The following is a 22,272-nucleotide window of genomic DNA, read 5'->3' on the forward strand; positions in this document are numbered from 1 at the left end:
CCTAGGGTTGAATTAAAAATGGATGACGTGTAAGGTTAAAACTAAATGAGATGGTAGATCAGTTAGACAAAACAGAAGCATGAGCGTAAATGATGAGTGATGTCATGTTTTGTTGAGCTGAGAGAGAACAAGTTTTCAAACAAGTCTATCTGTGGAAACCGTGCAAAAGAGATTACCAATAATGGAAGTCTGTTGATGGAAGTTCAACCAGAGACACTGAATAATGCAAGTCTGCTGGTCAATAATGTACAAAGAAAGTGGGCATTGCTAAGATAATAATAACCATCCCTAAGATCTGCTTACATTTAAGTAAGAAGATAAGTTTACTAATCAAGTTTCTCTCTCCTGTGTGTCAATTTTCTCTAAAAATAAAACTTTCATGAAACTCAGCAAACGTCTCCTTGTGTCCTTTCTGCATGAAAAATGGAAAGCACATAAAAGACCAGGATGCATAAATGCACCGCATATAAAGAACATTGAAAATGTAACAACACATCCTCTCATAACGTTCTTCATTATTCAACTAACAATCTATCCATCTCATTAATCTTTATACCCTCAAATAGATTTTAACCTCAATACATATTGACTCATTAGTAAAAAAAAAAAAAAAAAAAAAAAAAAAGGAAAAAGTAGAAATGATAAAAAAATTAAACACATTAAGTAAAAAATGTTATTTTTTCGATATTTACAAAATATGGAGAATTATTCAATCGTTTTCAAGATCACCGCCGCCACACAAAAAACAGCTCTTTATTTAGAAAAAAATGTCTGTCATTATAAATAAGGCTCTATATATACATATTCCAAAGTAGATTTTATATATTTATTTAAAAACTATACATGCATATTCCAAAGTAATTTTTAAATAAATATTTGTATTTTAGCTCTTAACATTTGCGATCGAGAACTTTATTTGGTTTCTTTTCATCACATTTTCACACCCTATATATCATGGTTTCTTTTCATCACATTTTCACACCCTATATATATATATATATATATATATATTTTTTTTTTTTTTTTATATTATATATATATATATATATATATATATATATATATATATATATAATATTCAATAGAGAGAAATCTGCATAAATAAAATATATTTAAGCATATTTTATGTCCAGGCAAGGCTGGGTTCCAACCACTAATTTTAAATAATACCACAAGAAATATAACAGATACTTCAGTTTAACTAGCCCAGTTGCCTGAATATGACAATGGAAATTGGGTTGCTCAAAAGATGTGCCTAAATCACCTGATAGAGAATGATCATCATCAGCAGTGGCCAGTTGTCATACCTTGTCGTGCCTTAATTTGTTGTACATAAATAGTTAAATCTAAGTGATTAAATAAGCATTTGAGGATTTTATTGACAGAAATGAATTCACCCTAATTTTCATCTTCGTTATCATCATCTAGTCATCGTAGTGTCACAGATCTTCCCAACTTGTTCACATCACCTCACTCCATTCTTTCATCATACCGACTAGATCTCCATAGGCACATTTATGGTGTGGAGACAAGAATTCCCATCCACTGGCTTGCTCAGGTTGCAGATAGGGGAACATCTGCTCGATCTATATCAGTTGGTTGTGAATACACAAAAGTAAGCAAGTCTGGATAAAAATCATGGAGAGCAGTCCCTACAAGGTGATTTGATCAATAAGGACCAATCAGACTTCAGGGCGTATTAATTTCAACTGAACCCCTGAAAGACTACTTCCAGACCCTTAGGAAATTACAGAGAGCTTCCTGGAATCTACAAAGAAAGATATCCTCTTTCCTGCTTCTGTCAACTGGACAGCCAAGTGAGCCTGTCTTCAATTTGAGTAATAATACTGTAAGAAAATACTTTCAGTAGCTGAACTACATTACTTCCTTTTTTTCACTGTCTAAACTTCTGACAACCTACATCCAACGGTGTAAGTCATTCAAATAATTACATATATTATTGTTTATAAAAAGGCTTTGTTTTCTTTTTCGTTTGATCATCCTGTTTGTTACAAAAATGTTATAGTCCATAATCCATGTGAAGATTATCTCATATACAGGCTCTCTGGTTGGGTATGAAAAATAGCTAAGAACAGAACTGTCAGCGTTCCCCGGTGGAGGAGCTTCAGATGATTGGCAATAAAGTAATCCCAACCTTGTTGGATTAATATCCAATGAATATGAAAATGTTTTAAACTTCTGACAACCTACACCCAATGGTGTAGGTCACTTGAATAAATAAATATTTTGTTGTTTATAGCAGGGCTTTGTTTTTTGTTTTTCTTTCAATTGACAGCAGTTTTGTTACAAAATATTATAGGAGTTGATCTTACAGTCCATGTGAAGATTAGCCGGTAAAATCCCTTCAAAACGTATTGAGGTTATATGAAAAAATAAAGCTGTGTATGCATTACAAATGTTTCTTTTCTGTTTCTTATATTATACATTAGTACATTGGGGTCATTTCGAGATAAAAGTTTATTTACTGTACCCATCTGAACTAGAACTTCCAGTACGCTCGATCTGACTTTTTGATCACCTGTCGGTCTACTGAACGTCTGCTGAGCGTCGCCCATATTTCATATTCTTCATTAGCTTTTTACACGAGACATACACATTTTAATCATGATTTTCTCTAGTTCAGATGGTTACAGTAAATAAACTTTTAACTCGAAATGACCCCTAATGTACTAATGTGTAACGTAAGAAACAGAAAGGAAACATTTGTAATGTGTACACAGCTTTATTTTCTCATATAATCTCAATACGTTTTGAAGGGATTTTATCGATTAGCCCATATAATCTGACAGGGTTACGATGAAGCAGCTGGGTGAACGTATGCTCCCAATAGATGAACACCAGATTAAGCCAATGGGTCGAGCACTCTATTTCAACAAAGAACTACTGCATTGTCTATATGGGTGTCATTCGTAGATAAAATAACGCTATCGAAAAATTTATTATGACTCTTAGTCTTAAAATTGATTTATGATTTTAACTTTGAATAAACTGCTTCATTTTAACTTTGAATAAACTGCTTCATTTTGTTTCGTATGAAAAAGCTCCAACCAGAACTTGCCCCCATACTTACAAAACTGTTAAAGTGTTGCCTTAAGGAGAAGTGCTTTCCAACACCCCGGAAAACCTCATCAGTATGCCTTGTATTTAAGAATTCAGGCGAAAAGTCATCTCCCTCTCAGTACGAATCAATAAGTCTCCTGTGTGTCATGAGTAAGTTGTTGGAATCCATATTAAATAAAGAAGTAGTCAACCACCTCAGCAGAAACAACCTTCTTAGTGACATGCAATATGGTTTCCGCTCCGCAAGATCTACCACAGATGTGCTAACGGTTATATCTCATAGGATTAGTGAATCTCTTGGTAAAGGCTTCCTTTCTAGGGCAATTACTCTTGACATATCGAAGGCCTTTGATAAGGTATGCCATAAGGGCTTACTTCACAAGATTTCCAGCTACGATATGTTTTCTCAATTATTAAATCATTTCTCTCTGATAGGTTCATAAGAGTAGTGGTTGATGGGCAAAAATCAGAGGCCCACAGTATTAATGCTGGAGTCTCTCAGGAGTCCATCCTAGGCCCAACTCTCTTCCTGATCTACATCAATGATCTCCCAAAACATATACTTAAATCATTCGTTGACATCTATGCTGATGACATGACCATCTATAGCAACACATCAAAGGCCGTAAATGACGAAGTTCTCTCTGATTCTCTCTCCTCTGATCTTGAGCACGTGGTAGATAAGAGGAAGAGGTGGCTGGTTACTTTTAATGCATCTAAAACCAAGCTTTTATCTTTACATCATAAACGCTCTGATCCCCATCTGGCATCAATTGAAATGGATGGTGCTCGTCTTGGGGACCCTCCATGTTTTGACAAGTTTCTGGGTTTGACCTTTACTCCTGATCTGAAATGGAACACGTACATCAGGTCTGTTGCCAAGGACGCTGGGAAAATGGTGGGATCTTTCTACCGCTCCAAAAGATATCTCACTACTGATGCAATTCTCTATCAGTGTATAAGCCAAGTACGTCCAAGGATGGAGTACTGCTGCCACATCTGGGAAGGAGCTGCTAAAAGCAGCCTATCCTGCATTGACAGAGTATAAAATAGACTTCATGGCTTAGTGGGGGATGCCCTTTTCTTTTTCCTGCAGCCTCTTTCCCACAGAAGAGACGTTGCGAGCCTGTCTTTGTTTTATCGTTATTTCCATGGCAAGTGCTCGTCTGAGCTCCAATCTCTGGTCCCCCCTCACCAATTTTTCACGAAAAACACCCGTCTAGCTGAAACTACTGTCATTAATTTTCCCCACTCTTTATCTGTGCCTAAATCAAAACGTAGATTCCATGAGCAGAGCTTCTTTCTTAGAAGTGCATGACTGTGGAACTCTCTTCTGTTTGCCTGTTTCTCACCTGACTACAACTTGGATGCCTTCAAGTCCAACATAAACAAATTCCTGACAAACCGCTCTCTTAAGTAAGACACCATATCAAATATCCAATACTAATGATTACTACGATACTATCTCATTGATTACTGTACACGCAATAACCCTTATCCCCAAGTGGCTTCCGGGCCTTGATAAGTGGTGACCTCCATGTAAGAAAAAAAAAAATAAGTATCCAAGTCTGGAAATATTTAATTGGATTATTTTTGTATCATAATAATTTTTTTAAAGAACATTTTCGCAAAAGTAGTCCAATTAAATTAAAAGCAAAACTAGGTATTAATTCTTGCAGACATCTAAGACAGTAAACGACCAAGTTCTCTCCAATTCTCTCTCCTCTGATCTTGAGCACGTAGTACAATGGGGAAAGGAGTGGCTAGTTACTTTTAATGCATCTAAAACCAAGCTTCTCTCTTTACATCATCAACATTCTAATCCACATTTGGCATCAATTGAAATGAATGGCTCTCGTCTTCAGGAGGCCTCAAGTTTTGACAAGCTTCTGGGCTTGACCATTACTCCTGATCTTAAATGGAACACGTACATCAAATCTGTTGCCAAGGCCGCTGGAAAAATGGTGGGATCTTTCTATCGATCCGGTAAATATCTCACTGCTGATGCTATTCTCTATCTATATAAGAGCCAGGTACGTCCAAAGATGGAATACTGTTGCCACATCTGGGCAGGAGCTGCTAGAAAGGACTTGTCCTGCCTTGATAGAGTTCAAAATAGACTTCGTAGCCTCGTAGGAGATGTCCTTTTCTCTTAGCTGCAACCTCTATCTCACAGAAGAGATGTTGCGAGTTTGTCTCTGATGTATCGTTATTTTCATGGAAAGTGTTCGACTGAGCTTCAATCTATGGTCCCCCCTCGCAAAACTTTCACAAGAAACACTCGTCTAGCTGTAAACACTATCAATAATTCCCCCCACTCTTTATCTGTGCCTAAACCTAAACGTAGATTCCATGAACAAAGCTTCTTTCTTAGAACTGCACGCCTGTGGAATTGTCTTCCGTTTTCCTGCTTTCCGGCTGACTACAATATGGTTGTGTTCAAGTCTAAAGTAAATAAGTTCTTGATGAGCCGTTCCATATAAGTTATCAAATTTACCAAATTTTTATTACTAATGATTACTATATTGTCCAATTTCTACTGTACACTCTTTAACCCTTATCCTTGAGTGGCCTCTGGGCCTTGATAATGTGGTGATGCCTATGTAAAAAAAAAAAAAAAAAAAGACATCTGTAAGCGAATATTATATATAAAAAAAAAAACGCACCCACTTTTGCATAGATGAATAGATGTATGTATTTTTAAAGAGTAGATTCTTTTCAAATCATATTCCAAATAAAAAGTACATAAAACAGTATTCAAATAGTTTACAGCTGTTTCAAGACAGGTTTTATTTTCAGTTATACAATATATGTAAATGAATTGGATACCATTGTGCATACTTTTTAGTTTAAATATGATTTGAAAATAATTTAAATCTGATAAAATACACATGCACGCACATACACATATATATCAGTATATAATGAAATATCGAGTTGGTATAGCCTGTGCAAATTCTTTGTAAATCTTTACAGTTAACTCAAAAAGAATTTGGGGTACTTGTACAGTTTAATCAAGACATTAAAAAATGAAAATATCGAAAAAAGTTTAAATTGTTCGTATCCGTTATGGAATGAAGTTTTCCGAAAAAAAAATTTCATCAAGTAGTTTTTTTTTTCTACAGTGAAAAAACAATTTGTTATGATATTGAGCAAAAGGTTCGATTTTTAGGAAGAAAGGCTAGTATTAAAGATGGGGAGAGAGTGTCGGTGCTTTAAATTGAGTTATCTCCCGGTGGCGTTTCTAAAATCCAAACAAAAATTTAAAAAATTCAAAGATGTCTACCTTCAATGTGCTGTCATAAAAACGTGTTTTTTCCGCAGTAAAAAAAAACAAACTTCTCGATCAAATTAAATTAAATTTTTTTCAGAGATTTTCACTTCAAAACGGATACATACAATATAACCTTTTTGCGATATTTTCATTTTTTTAATGTCTTGATTAAATTGTACAAGTACCGAATTTTGCAATTGATTTCCATTTTACTGTGTGTTTGTGAGTATGTATATATATATATATATATATATATATATATATACTAGACTACCCGTGACCCGTTGGGTCAGTAGTTTATATTAGCTATGGAATTCATGTATGAGCGTGACACTTGTGACGTAAAGAAAATAGTTTTGTTTTTTTTGACGTAACAGAAATATTTCTATGAAAGTATATTAAAATGAAAAAAGAATATAGATCGATTTCTATGAATCGTTCTGTTTATTATAATTGATTATTTTTTGAAAAAAAAAAAAAAAAAAAATTTACAGTTACTGAATTATAAGTGGTTGGCCATACTTATAGGTAAACGTGCACTGAACAGATACCATAATACTTATGATAGTTAAATTCAAATTTTGATATATCTGCTTTTATTTTATTATTTTATTTTTTTTACATAGTTCATTTCTGTATTACGTTTAAGTTATTTTAAACCCCACTCTTCCCATGTTAAATAATAATTTCGAAATAATAACGTTAATATTTCAGTGTCCCAATTGTTCTTTTGTTTTTGTTTTTTCACGTTTAAATTATCCAAATAAACAATTGTTAATACTGTCTGCTTTTCTTTTTTTTTTTTTACATCGTTCATTTCTGTATTACATTTAAGTTGTTTTAAACCCAACTCTTCCCATGTTAAATAATAATTTCGAAATAACGTTAATATTTCAGTGTGCAGGATGTCGTAAACTGGAAAGTGGGTTATATACATCGTTACAAGGTCATTTGAGTTATATATATATATATATATATATATATGTATATATATATATATATAATTATAAAACTATATATATATAACAAAAGGAAAAACGAAAAATGTTTATATGTTTATTTCATCTTTATTCAAAGACTTTCTCAAGCTGACTGACTTGAAGAAAAACATAGAAGTTAAAATTTGAAAATACGTGGTGCGTCTATTGTGTGAAAAGAATGCTTTTATTCTTTTTTCGCAACAAATATAGACATTAAAATTCAAAATATGTGATGCATCCATGAAGCAGAATAAATATAAATGTACAAAGTTTTGTTGAAAATGAGTGTAAAAATAGCTAGTCTGGATCTAAATTTAAATTGTTTTCCTATTTTCATAATGTTGAAGTATCAATTCCATAACTATCATACACATACATACATTATATATATATATATATATATATATATATAAATTCCAGTAACCATGTCTACAGGGTGGAACAATAAAATTGTCGCCATAGAAAAGATATGATTCTATTTCCATGTGATGAAAACCATCTACTAGTTAGCCAGTTGTGTAAAAATCTCAACAGTGATAGGAGCCGTCTGTTATGTCTGAAAGTGAGACAATGTTCAACTAGCGAGATCAGAGATACGCTGCTGGACAATTCATGCTTTCTACCGATCCAAGTTATGACAACAGGACCATTGCCAGTACTCTCAAAATACATTGCTGGGATGCTACAAATAACAAGAATGTGCCCAGAGTGATAAAAACAAAGTTTCCGGCCATGCTTATGGTCTTTGGTGTGGTTTCAAGTGAGGACCACATCATTCCACCTAGCATCTTCGAAGTTGGCTTGAAAGTCAACACCAAAGTGTACTTGGATGTGCTGAAGAGTGTGGGGATCCTCTGATACAATGAAGTGGCCGTTCTTAGACCCTGGGTGTGGCAGTAGGACTTTGCGCCAGCCCACAAGTCCAAAGAAACCCAGGCTTGGCACCAGAAGGAGTGCTACGAATTTATACCCTTCTCTCACAGGCCCTCTTCTTCCTCTGACCTGAACCACTGGACTACTTCGTTTGGTCATGCATCGAGAACATCACCAACATAACCTCCCACAACACCAAAGCCAGTCTGATCGCCACCATCTGCTGAGTATTTGCCAAGCTCTTGCTGACGCTTGTAGAAAAGGCATGCTCCCAGTTCCTGACCAGCATCAAGGTGGTGATTGAGGCTGAAAGCGGCTACATTGAATAGTGCTCGACTACATAATCAAGTTATCTGAATTAATTTTCGCAATAAAAGTTTTAAAATGAAGCTGTAGTGTTGTTTTCTTTAGGGCGACAACTTTATCGTTCCACCCTGTATACATTTCTGACAACATCACTTTTGACAAACTGTTTTGTTAACGCTTAGTCAGTCAATATACTGAATTATATATACAATCCAACATTCTTGAAAAATAAATGCAGGCATAAATAAATAAATAAATACAAAAATAATGTATATATACATTCAACTGTGAAATATGAGTGTTTATAGGTCTGCAATATACTGATGACATTGGAAAATAACTTTCTTTTGTAAAAAGTATAAAAAAAAAGAAAGTGTAAAATAAATTTAAAAACATTGAATGTCATATTAAAATATTATTTTGGCTGAGAACATTCCAATAAAATCTGTCTAATCTTGATATTTTAATAAGGTTCTTTGTGTACCAACTGATATTTTGGGGGTAGACAGATATTAACCAGAAAGAAAAAAAAAAGCAAATTCATTCCTGTCTGATAACAGACTCCAATATATTTTATCAGTTTGCACTTCCAGTAATCAAGTTTGCTAAATCCTTATTAAAAATCAAATCAGTTCATAAAGTTGTACATTTATTTAAAATAAAATATTTATTGAGAAAGCACACAAATCTATGAAGTGATCATATGTATTCGTTCATTTGATTACTTTTGGTTGCATTCATGGTGGGCTTGTATGAATTGTTGTTCATTTTGAATGACTAAACAGTTTGATTTTTAAAATCATGGTAAGTCTATATTAAGATTAAAATTGACAATTTTAGTCAATATTATTTTCGATGCTTCTGCGTTTTAGCTTTTTTTGGGGGGGGGGGGTCATTTTTGGAAGAGTTTAATTCGTAGCAAGAGAAGACAATCACAAAATTTACAGAAGTTTTGTGAAGTTTTTGGAAAATCAAAACAAATAGAGTAACACAATAAACAGCATTAATTACCTGACATTTATTGAATTAAATGAAATTTTTTTAATGACTAACATTTTTTTTAATGTTGGAAAACAATCAGTTTTCGTAATTAATTAAAATTTAAAAATAAATTAAAACAACAAAGTTTCCAGATAGATAAAGATTTAAAAATAATTTAAAACAGTCACGATTGGAAGAATGTGTGATTTCTTTCTTTTTTTTCTTTTTCTATTTTGAAAACAGTTTTCATAATAAATTAAAATTTCAAAATAAATTAAAACAACGAATAGTTTATTTACAAAAGATTACATCCATTTCCAGAGAAAATTTCGCGATTGTCTCCACTTGGCTTGAATTGAATTCTTCAAAAATGAAAATCAAAGAAAGAATGCAGAAATGCTTTATTTTCTTATTTATTATTTTCATTCTATAAATTATTATTTTCATTGTTTATAAGTAACCCTTTTTTATTCTTAATTTTTATTCTTTAAATTATTCTTATATATTTTGATAATTTACTTTATATTTACAATTGTTCTTAGAAATATTAAAGATTTTTTTTAATTAAGAAAATCCAAATTTGCGATTTTTAGCGATTTTACGACTGTGTTGAACATGAGGCTAATTTTTTACCTCGACACATCGATTTGAGTTGAGTATTTTCATCGGATCTCATCATGCATGACTGACTCGCTTAGTTGTAAAATTTGATTTGCTTTAAATTATTTTATATTTATTAATAATTCAATTTATATTTATTTATAATTATTATTTAAGAATTCTTATGCAAATCATTGTTTTTATTCTTTATCATATTTATTCTTAGTTTTAAATAATTTAAAGAATAAAAATATGTTTTAAATTACTTATATTTATTTATGGTTCTTGTCCAGAATTCTCCCTATATTAAAAAAAAAAATGAAAAAAATAAAGCAAAATCTGTAAGACGGAACAAAAAATCACATTCGAAAAAATTACATAAACTGATCAAGTGAATCAAATAGTTTTTTTTTTAACTAAAAAATCAGATTTTATAAAGAGTAAAAGAGGAGTTACTGTCTCGTGTTGTCACTTTGAAAATAATTTTTTAAAAAATGAGAGATAACTCAACAAAAATTCAAATTTGCAAGATTTTTGTTGTAAATTTTTATAAATTCCCATTAATTGCTTTAAAAAAAGGTTTTTCTTTATAAAAATAAAACTACTTTATCGATTTACCTGACTTTTGGAATTTTCATTTCGTCATGGGGACGTATATCATATAGATTTTTCTTTATTTTTGTATTTTAATTTAGGGGGAATTCTCGGCAGTAATCTTATTTCATTATTATTTCAAAAATTCTGATTTTTTATTTTGTAAAATGATTATTTTTATTCTTTATAATTTTTTCTTTAGATTTATTGTCTGTAATAGTTTGATTCTAGTTTCGGTAATCTTGATGCACAGCGGTAGTGAAACAAAAATGGCCATTTGATTCGGGTTTATATAAAAATGGAAATTTAATTATGTTTTAAAGTAGTTTAGCTCTTTTTAATTTCACTTTTTAAAATCTTAAAAGAAAAGTCTAAACTGTGTGAGAAATTACATTTACATTTGCCATCTCTTTTGTTCAGGCCACCCAGGCAGTTTAGTGGTCGGCCGTCATTGGTTAATTTTGAATAAGTCAGGTGATTTGCTTGGCGCTTTTTTTTTGTATCATGCTTTTATTTTGCAGTCCACACAGGAACTCGGCAAGGGATGGACTGAAACCAGCAACTCCCACATGCAGGGAGCTACGTCAATTTCTTCACGTTGTATCACCAAACTGTTGGTGAACAAAGGATCACATCTCTGCAAACAGAGACAATTTTATATGGCTGAAATTATCCTAATTACAGGATGTCATTCATGAACATTTCTTGATGATTATATTTACCAAATATTGGATCTTATCTCAATTCAACTAGAGTCCAAAGAGACTCGCATTATGCCTAATTATAGGCGCCAACATTCCCGCCGAGTCCTCCATGAATATACATGGATCCTTTCGAGGTACAAAAAACTAACACTCCGAAAATAGGAGTTTATACTACTGGCTCTATGCATATGGAGGCAAAATTGGCCACCGTTTTGCAAATGGACTTACTAGAACCAATAAACTTTCATTACTGTTACTTTTGAATAAATTTGGAGTTTGAAAAGTATGGATTTTGTATTTGTGGATTCTTTTGCCTCTGCAAGAAGTAAAATTTGGGATGTGAGAAATAATTTCTTACAACTGATTTAAAAAAAAGAGTTGAATTTGCAAAATTTGGCCTAAAAACGTTGATTGGTACTAAAATGGATGATCGATTTACTAGAACGTTTGCATTAGAAACTGAGCACCCATACAAATATTTAAACATTGACTTTTTTTCTTTTTTTTTTTTAATAATCTGATAGACTAGTGGCCATGGCCATCCGATAATAATCCGCTGAAGAAATTGAAAAAAAAAAAATTAATAAATAAAGAGGGAGGGGTGCAAGATTTTTAAAGTCCACCCATATTTGTTTAGGATTAAAATAAAAAGAACTGCTTTTAGATTCGAACATGGATCAAATAGCTGAATCAAGCGAGTTATTTGTGAGAAGAACCAGATTACATGGTTTGTTTTGACGTCATCGGCTCAAGTTTTATGAAAACTTTCGAGATTCATTATTTTATTTTATTTTATTTATTTATTTTGACAAATACAGTTTAATGAAATTGTAATCATATAACCAATAAAATGAAGAAAGTTACAAAAACAAGAGGCTAAAGGAAAATAGTTAAAATAAAAAGTAAAAGTTATTTCAAAATGGGGGAAGTTGAATATACATATTTTTGAATATGGACACTGTTCAATGATTACGCTTTAGCATTTCTGTAAAAAAAAAGTCACCTTTTTGATTTGGCAGGATATTTTTATCGCATTATTGTCATAATATTTCATTGTTATTTTTGTTTTTAGTCTTTAGATATGTAATTTAAAATCCTGAAATCGTTATCTTAAATTTTTATTAATAATTTATTAGCTGTTAGCACAGATATCCTAATGGCAATGTGAGTTAACTTGTGTTTATCGTGAGAACCAAATGCAACTAATTGAAGGCATTTAATATAAATTGTTACAAAATATTTTGGTGCTTGTACAAAAAAAGGCGACAGATCAAACAAGGTAGATAAATCGTGAAACAAGGGAGATTTTTTAAATCAAATTGTTTGTCAAAGTTCAGAATAGTTACAAAACACTCTTCTCCTCCCCATGTTAAGAATGGCTTTCTAAATAATAACATTATTACTTCAGGGTGGTACAATAAGTGCATAAGTACCAATTTAGTTAAGCAACAAACAGCAAACAATAATTTAACTAAATTAATTAACATTTGAATAATTTCCAGTTGTTTTCGTAAAATCAAATATATTATATTTTTTAATAAAAAATTTAATTTAATTAAACAAAGAACAATAAGCAAAAATCAAAGTAATCTATGTTTTTTAAAAAATCAATCTGTTTCTGCAATCTGTTTCTGCAATCTTATTTTGATAAATCAATTTGTCACCTTTCTTTGTTCAAGCATTAATTTTTTTGTTATTTACAGACATATAAATTATTTTTTTAAAACCATTCCTCAGTGAAATACGTTAAAAATTAAATTAAGTTGCATTTAAGTTTTTGGAATTTTAATTCATGGAGATAAAAAAAAAAAAAATGAAATTTACGCATGCACACATATCCACACTAAAGCCTAAGACAATTGAAATAGTTTCATACAATTACTTGGTAGTACACCAAAAATTTCACTAAATTTCATTTAAATTTATGAAATTTTCATTTATCAGGTTAAAAACAAAATATAAAATGTTAGCCATTGAAAGTTTTCAAAACTATTTAAATTGTATAAATAGAGATTAAAGAACCATTACCTCAACATAATTAGTGATCTTCAATGTACGAATAAATTTGTGGATCGTCTCATGGTTAGTATTTATTTGAAAATGAATGACGTCATAATAGATGAATGTTAATTTTTCAAAAGTAGTGTGACGTCATAATAAATGAATGATAGTTGCTGGATAATAATGTGACATCATAATGGATGGATGGTAGATGCCAAAAGTAGTGTGACGTCATAAGTAGCCTAGTGGTTTTATCAAAATTTCGTTCAATTAATAATTTAATAACCAAAATTACTGTAATAATTAAATTTTACTTTCAAAATCCTATTTAGAAAGAAAAATAATTTTGTAAGAAAAAACCCCAAAAAACTAAAAAAAAAAAAAAAAAAAAAAAAAATAGAATTGTTTAAAATAAAAAGAAAGTAAAACAAAAAAGAAAGCGATTCTCAGGCAACATCTAGTAGGTATAGCTAGTTATAAATGTTCACAAATGGAGTAATTGCTTGCTTTAGTTGGGAACCCACTCTGGTCCACCAGGATGAAACTTCACATGCCTCCCCACAGTGACTTAGTTCACAATACATTGTAGTCTACATTGCACTGTATGGAACCTACTGTTGATTTTATAAAATTATTTTTATATAATGACTTGAATTAATGGTTAAAAATACAAAAATTAAGTATCATGGTTCAATTGTGCTCGAAACGGAAACATTCATTTCGAATGTGCCTCTGTCATATGAAAGAATCTACTGTTAATTTTTAGATGTTGGGCTTTTGTGCTTGTACTGTAATAAAACTTCTGAAATGCACTTGTGATGTTAGGCTGTATAACATTGCTAACTTTGGTCAAAACCGAACTGTTTCTTTAATCAGATGGTTTTGATTATCGATACTTATTGAAGACATTTCAATACAAAACCTATTTAAGAACACTGCCAGACACATCAAGAATATTTGTCAAATTTCAGAAAAATCGGCCCTGAGGTTTCCAAATCTATAGGGAACTAACTCTCTCACACCCACACACACACACAATCGCTCCATACAAGGTGTGAAGCTACTTGATGTAAGAGGAACTAACAAGAATGGAAAATGATTATTGCAAACACAGGAGATGACTATTGGCTTTAGTTTTAAAAAGAAAGAAAACAGTCAGCAGTACTGGAATTCCAAACCAATTATGAATTGATGCCATTTCTGACAAAACTAAAAATCTATTTATTTATTTATTTGTGGACTGTTATCCTCATCTTCATAGTTGTTTCATGACGTTTCAGCCAACTATTCTGAAACGTTGTGAAATAACAACTATGAAAATGAGGATAACAGTCCACAAACAAATAAAAAAAAATAAACAAATTACTCATCTCAAAGGATTTAATAAAAATAATGTATAATGTCATTTGGTATGAACCTGATGATGGAGGATCAGATAAGAACGAAAAACTTGGATTTATAAGACCAAAAAATCCAACTTTGATCGCCCTTTGGGGCTCGTGGCACAGTGGATAGAGGCGTTGAATCTCTACAGTTCCAAGTGAGCATTGTCTAAAGATAGCAGTTTCAATCCTACCCAAAGCCGACCAGAGAATTGGCCAAAACGTGGTGATGACAACAACTATGGAAGGCAGTAATTACTGAGGATACAGATAAAAGACTCAGTATTTCTATCCCATTGCAATTAAACACTTGACAAAGACCAGAGGAATAGTTGGCCAAAACGCTGTGAAGCAACAACTATGAAGATGAGGGTAACAGTTCGCAAATAAAAAAATAAATATACAAATTACTCATCTCAAAGGATTCCAATAATAAAATAAAAATCTCTTTTAAGAAAATTGATCTTTATTTCAAAATAACAGCTGTTTCTTCATTGCCAGTATACAATCAAGATATTGGTAGAATTTTTTTTATAAAGTTTGAATCTTATAGACTTGATGATTCTTCAGGAATATGGAACAAAATGAATTTACACATTTCATTCTAAACAACTATGTCTTGCGATGCATCTCTGAAGAATCCAAATAATACTAATAACCAATCCTCATCTAAAAAATTCAGAAACGTAACTGAACACAATTGTTGAACAAAATCAGTACGGTAGCAAAAGTGCACAAGTACCAAAAAACAAAACAAAGGGCAATAATTCCTTTCCTTGTTTACCAAATGAGAAATCGATTTACTATAATGTTGTAACTAAAAAGTGAGCATCCCTTTCAAATGTCTAAATAATGACTTATTAAATTTTTCTTTTTTTAGATAATCTGGTTTATTAGTGTCCAATCAATAATAATCCACTGGAAAAAATTGCAAAGAAAAAAACGAACAGAAAAAAAAATTACAGACGGGGTAACGTTCGTTCAGGTTAACCGGGGTGCCTTATATGATTAGTAATAAACTAACTCCTTCTCAGAGAGAAGGTAAAGTCTGGAAAGATGAACCTTTTAGGAACAGAAGTATGTCAGACAAGCAGAGAACAAGGTCACGCCAGCCACAGCATGATCAAAACTTTGTCAGTTTGGTTTTGGTATGAAATACAGCCATCCAGGAGGGGCAGCTCTTCACATAAAGAAATTGCTATTAATGTTTATGACTGTTGCAAAGCAAAAAATCTTTATGCATAAGTCCAGCATAAGGTTAATATGAATAAATGTTTGTGTCTGAAATTAGTCATTATTTTCCAAACAACCTAATAAGTCCAATATCAGAGACCACTTAAATTTCATATAGAAATTTTTAATTGATCACTGATTAAAAAAAAAATGTCTGCTTGCTCGATAATGAAAATGCCATCGTGAACTCTGGAGTGTATATTATTTACCTTCTGTTGGACACAAGGACAAGGTCAAGTATATAAGTCATAGTACTGAGAAATATTATGAGAAAGATAGTTTGAATGAGTATTGGGTTGATTAATCGGTATCAGGAATCAGAAAAATTGTAACTTTTGCAGGTATTGAAATCAGAATTGGGAATATAAAAATTTGTGCCTATTTTCTGATGCCAAAACGATTCTTTATTTGATTTTGTTTGAAGTAAAATCTTCCACCGTTGGTAGTAGTAGTAGTAGTAGTAGTAATAATAAAATACTATTTACTAATTTTAACCCACCAGTAAAACTAAAATCTATAGATCACCCCCCCCAAGTTTATTTTTATGTTTATGAAAATATTTGCACATTTAGCATATGTTTTTTATGCTAATAGGAGAAAAATAACAATATAATTAAATATTTAGAGATTTATAAAGAAGTGGAATCCATAATTGTATTGGAATCTGGAATTTAGTAGGGAATTGGGAATCATATCGGAATCGGGGAAAAAATATTGGAATCATCCCACTTGTATGAATACAAATGGATGCTCATCCCCCATTTGGATGGCCAGAGCCACTGCCATATCTGCACACTTACGACCTAGCATTTACAAATGCAATCTCTCCACAAAATCATTTGAACATAGGTTCAATAGTTCCCAATGTCCGAATCAGATCCCTTAAAATGTTAAAAAGCTTGGATGGAACTTAGCAATGCAAACGAAAAGCGGGGGAAAAGCAAAAAGGTCAAATGGGGTACAAATAACTGCCTTTAGGAATATCTTCTATATGGTGGTGAACTTCAATTAAGTTTATCCATGAAAATGAAGGGGCTCCAGATAAAACTGATAAGAAGCTATGTACATTTATGAGGTCATGTGAGGATTTGAAAATCCAGTGCACTAGGAGAAGTGCACTCTCAGCTACTAAAAATGACTGAGCAGCACTGCCATATACCCCCCTTCCCCTTATAGCAATACACTAACCCACTTCTCAAAAAGAAGATAAAACCTGGGAGGGCGAACCTCAAACTCCTGGTATTGAACAGAACTAGTTCAGCAGAAACAAGGTCACCAACTTCAAAATTGCCTAGACTCTGTCAAAACTGACTGTTGAGGATATTCAAGTATTAAAAATGCATGTTTGGGAATAAACTTGGATTTGAAATTATGTCCTCAAGCAGTAGAGATATAATATGTACCTCTTGACCCCGTCAACGCATCGGCGAAACAGTGGGAATAACACTAAAAGAATACGTTTGTGAATAAATGTCTTTTTCAATTTATATATATATAGTTTGTCAAACTTTGAAGTGAAAAATTCCAAAGCTACAAAAGGTGTAAATAGAACCTTTTTAATTTCAAGTGATAAAATACCAAAGTGTAAGATTATGAAAAAGCAATTGCTTTCACATCAAATTAAAACAAAAAATTCAATAAATAGTTACTTTTATACAGAATTTTCAGAAGAAAAATTGTAAAAAAATATATTTCAATACAAATTATTATAAGCAAAAATGGGTCAGAACTTTTGGCTGTTTTTATTATTATTATTATTATTATTATTATTATTATTATTATTTAGTTTTTACACAAGTTATTATAAATGATTACTCACTGAAAATAATAAACAATAGTTTTCCATGGAATCTAAGTGATAACAAATCTCTCAAGATTTCCAGACTCTCTCCACCTTTTTCAATAAACCATTGCAAATCATTTTATGTTATCGCAACAACTGTTTACCATTGATTTATGGCTTTTATTGTGATTATGATAACTGCATTTGTGTTTTGAATAATAAGATGTACTTAAGTTTTTATTGGATTGGATTGGAGATGATGATGATGATGATGATGATGATGATGATAATAATAATGAGGATGATTTTTATATCAAATATTTAAAAAATACAAAAATTGAAAATGAGATTTATTTTTGTTTAATTTGGATAATGGAAAATGAATATCCTTCCTACAATATTACTCCCTTATTTCAAAAAAGAGGGTTACATTTTTTTTTTAGATTGGTGCAAAAATATATACATATATATATATATATGATCATATTTTAAATATATCATATGATATCAAAAAGTGTTTTTTTTTTTTTTTAATTATTATTATTAATAAAATAATGTAGTCATTAGTGTTAGGACGATTAATTAGAATCAGAAAAATCAGAACTCTTTGGAGTATCAGATTCGGAAATATTTGTGCTCATTTTCTGATACCAAAAACGATTCTTTTGTTTTTGTTTGAAACAAAATTCTTTATTACAAGTACTAATGATAAAATGATAAATATTTATTAATTTTAAACTACAAATAAATTTAAAATTGGTACATCATGCCAACAAGTTTATGTTTGTATTTGTGAAAATATGTGTACGTATTAGATGGGTTTTTATGGTAATCTGAAAACAACAACAACTCTATAGGTATACATATTTAGAGATTTAAAAATAATTGGAATTTATAACTTTATCAGAATCAGGAAAATATTAGAATTATCTCATAACGAATAGCCATGATTAATTTATAATTACTAGAGACATGGCATGCTATCAACATAAGAAACTGTTGAGAGCAAAGTCCACTCTACAAACGTGTTTTTTTCTTTTATTTACACAAATTTAATTTAGAAAACTTATTATGTCTGTTTGTCTGTCTCCGTTTTTTTTTTTTTGTTGTTGTTTTTTGTTTTTTTGCAAAATGCATCTCCCCAGAGACGCAAGGTGAGTCAAATGGTTGCATTTTTTGTGGATCGTTCTTTTATGGTTTTTTAGCCGGTAAAGATAACTACTAAGGAGTCAAAATTTGGAACTTGGCAGGTGTAACTTGACTTAAAGTGCTCTTGTACGCATGCACAAATATATGTTTATATGTTAAAGTCGGTTCATTTTTAACTATTTCTTATCCCTCTGATGATAGCTCAAACAGTAATGACTTAAGTTGAAGTGCTAAATATTTTCATTTCAATTCTAGCTAATGGCATTTTTTTTTACTCTTGAAATCACTACTATATATCGGGTACAATATAATAATCAATAAAGAATAGATTCTATAATAATGAATACAAAATCTGCATAAATTAGAATATCATATTTAAGCATATTTTATGACTGGGCAATGCTGGGCATCCTGCTAATCTATATATTAATACGATAGCATGTGTGTTATTTTGTGTGTCATGTTTACATCTTTTTTCTTCAGAGTGACTGTCGTTTAATTGTTATGACCATTCATTCCTTGTAATAAATAATTTTACCAAGAATTCTTCATAAGTTTTAGCTAGTTTGGTTTCGATTATAGCTGCTGGCACTTAAATCATCTATTTTTTTTATAAATAATTTTACCAAGAATTCTTCATAGGTTTTGGTTTTGGTTTAAATTATAGCTGAAGGAACTAAAGTTCATACAGTCGGGTTTCAATCCTGGCTTGAGGTAGTTGCCTGTCTAGCCGCACTGATGAGCTGTGAAACAGCGAAACAGTACTGTATGTGGATGACTATAATGCTCCTCATCTTGAGTTGAGCATATTGAGAAGTGATACACGAATTACCATTAGCGTATAAAGCGATGCTCTTTGTGTAAACAAATCGAGCTTAAGTATTTCAGATGATGTCAAAACATCGTTAAACTCACGACTCGCTCAGCAGCCGCCGATAGCATAATGCTTAGGAGCCTTGACTGTCGTACAGACAGTCGGGTTTCAATCCTGGCTTGAGGTAGTTGCCTATCTAGCCACACTGATGAGCTGTGAAACAGTACTGTATGTGGATGACTATATATATATATATATATATATATATATATATATATTTCCTCACAAGTTTTGGTTTCGATTCAAGCTGATGCACCCAAGTCATGGGGATATATATATATATATTTTTTTTTTTTAAATCACAACTTTCTAATAGATAGAATCGATAGAAAATTAACTCTATCATAATATATACAAAATCTGCATAAATTAAAATATATTTAAGCGTATTTTATGACTGGGCTATGGCGGGCGTCCCTGCTAGTAATCTATAATCATGTATGTTTCGCTCCTGAGCACTAGTCCAATCTAATAATATAAACCAGTAGCAACAATAACGTATGTGAATAATCTTTGTTACATGATAGTGTTTTGTTTTATTCTTTTTTTCCTTTTTATCAGTTTTTATTTTTGTTTCTTCTCGCGCTGTCTTCTCAGCACTTACTGATTTTTTTTTTTATCTAATGATTGCAGATATTATTTCATTTCAATCAAAGTGGTGAATATTTTAAAAAATAAGTTATATCTGAAATATATATATATATATACTAGCAATCGGTGCCCGGCGTTGCCCAGGTGTTTTGAAGTGTATGCTGAGGAAAAAAAACGGTCAATTTTTTAAAACTTTGACCCCTATTATGACCTCTTAACATTTATTGTTCAGGGATCAAGTAAAGTTAATAAGTTAGATCCATGTCCAAGGAATCTATATATAAAATATCACGTGTTCAGACCTTAAATTGTAGGAGAAGTTTGGTAGAGTTCTCAAAGGTCTAATTGTTGAATATTGAGCACTTAATCGCCAAATTTCTGTCGAAAACCTATCACATTGATTTTCCCAAATCTCAGTACCCTGTATATCAAATTTCGAATCTGTAGGCTTAAAATTGACAGAGTTTTAGCGTAGAGAAATGCACACAGACGCACAGACACACACAGACACTATCACTTATACATATATATAAACATAAACATCATATATATATATAACAAAAGACCATTATTTACTGAAGTGAAAGGAAAACCCGGGGAACTTTACTCAAAAATAAATCTATATATTTTTGTGTGTAATGATAGTCTGGTACTTATGCAGTTTAGTGACGACATTAAGAAATGGAAATATTGAAAAAAAAATTTTATTGTACGTAACTGTTATAGACTGAAGTTCTCCGAAAAAAAATTTCACTTCATTTGATCAAGTAGTTTTTTTTTACAGCGAAAAACAATGATTTATCACGGCTACGTCAACGTGGCGATTTTGGAAATGTTATTGCAGACCCAGGAATTCCCCAAGGGCAGGTAACTGCCGTACATAGCAGAATACCTCCATTTTAGGCCAATCTAGCCCTTTTTTCCCCCACCAGAATGAGATTTTTTTTTTTTTTTTTTTTGCGAAGACAGATGCCATTTTTGGGGTGTTTTTTTTTTTTTTTTAAGTTGTAACAGAAGTAAATAAACGAAGTTTCGAAGTTATCCATGCGTGTCCAAGTAACTGAGCATGTTTCGAAAATAATCTCGTATAAAAATTCTTCAATTCTTTGCATTCTTCAATTTCTTTGCATATTCAATAGTATTCTTATTTTAAAAAAAAACGCAAAAAAATTGCAGATTTAAAAAAAAAAAGAAAAAAAAACGTATAAAAATTGCAGATGTGTTGTGCGGTGCGCATCTCAATACGGCGAGAAAAAAAAGCTAGATTGCGAAATTTGGCCTAAAATGGAGGTATTCTGCTAGGTACATTTCCAAAATGGCCACGTTGACGTCGTCGTGATAAATAATTGTTTTTCGCTGTAAGAACAAAAATACTTGATCAAATGAAGTGAAATTTTTTTTTCGGAGAACTTCAGTCTATAACAGTTACGTACAATAAAAATTTTTTTCAATATTTTCATTTTTTTAATGTCGTCACTAAACTGTATAAGTATCGATAGTCTTATCAACACCCCTTTTTTCTATTTATTTAAAAAGAAAATACAACTTTATACAAATTCCCTATTAGTTTTTTTTTTCGGTTCTCTTATACGATGATCATCTTTATTTAACTATTACGTGTAATTATATTCATACAGATATTCTATATGATTTATATTTGCGTAATATTTGCGTAGAAATGAAGAAAATCAAATTTACTGTGTATTTATCGTGTTGCCATAACAACGTGACGTAGCCAAGGACGGTAGTGGACGTGAGTGTGTGTGCGTGTGTGCGCGTGTTTTCGTCCTGTATTGTTTCGTATCTTATCAACTTCTTCGAATCTATGTGTACAGTAATACAAACCCGTTTTTTCGAGCTGAATAA

The 22,272-nt window shown here is 31.4% G+C and overlaps 1 protein-coding gene across 1 annotated transcript in view; it reads right to left on the bottom strand.

The window, feature by feature from the left end:
• Positions 1-14,660, bottom strand: part of LOC145277743 (uncharacterized) — a 40,121-nt gene extending 25,461 nt beyond the window's left edge. The window contains exon 1 of the mRNA XM_080129458.1: positions 13,422-14,660. The gene's annotated coding sequence lies outside the window, so the exon portion shown is untranslated. The remainder of the gene's footprint in view (positions 1-13,421) is intronic.
• Between the last annotated feature and the right edge of the window lie 7,612 nt (positions 14,661-22,272).

This window comes from Euprymna scolopes, chromosome 6 (genome assembly GCF_053919585.1).
Source record: "Euprymna scolopes isolate OS-2025 chromosome 6, ASM5391958v1, whole genome shotgun sequence".
NCBI lineage: Eukaryota > Metazoa > Mollusca > Cephalopoda > Sepiida > Sepiolidae > Euprymna > Euprymna scolopes.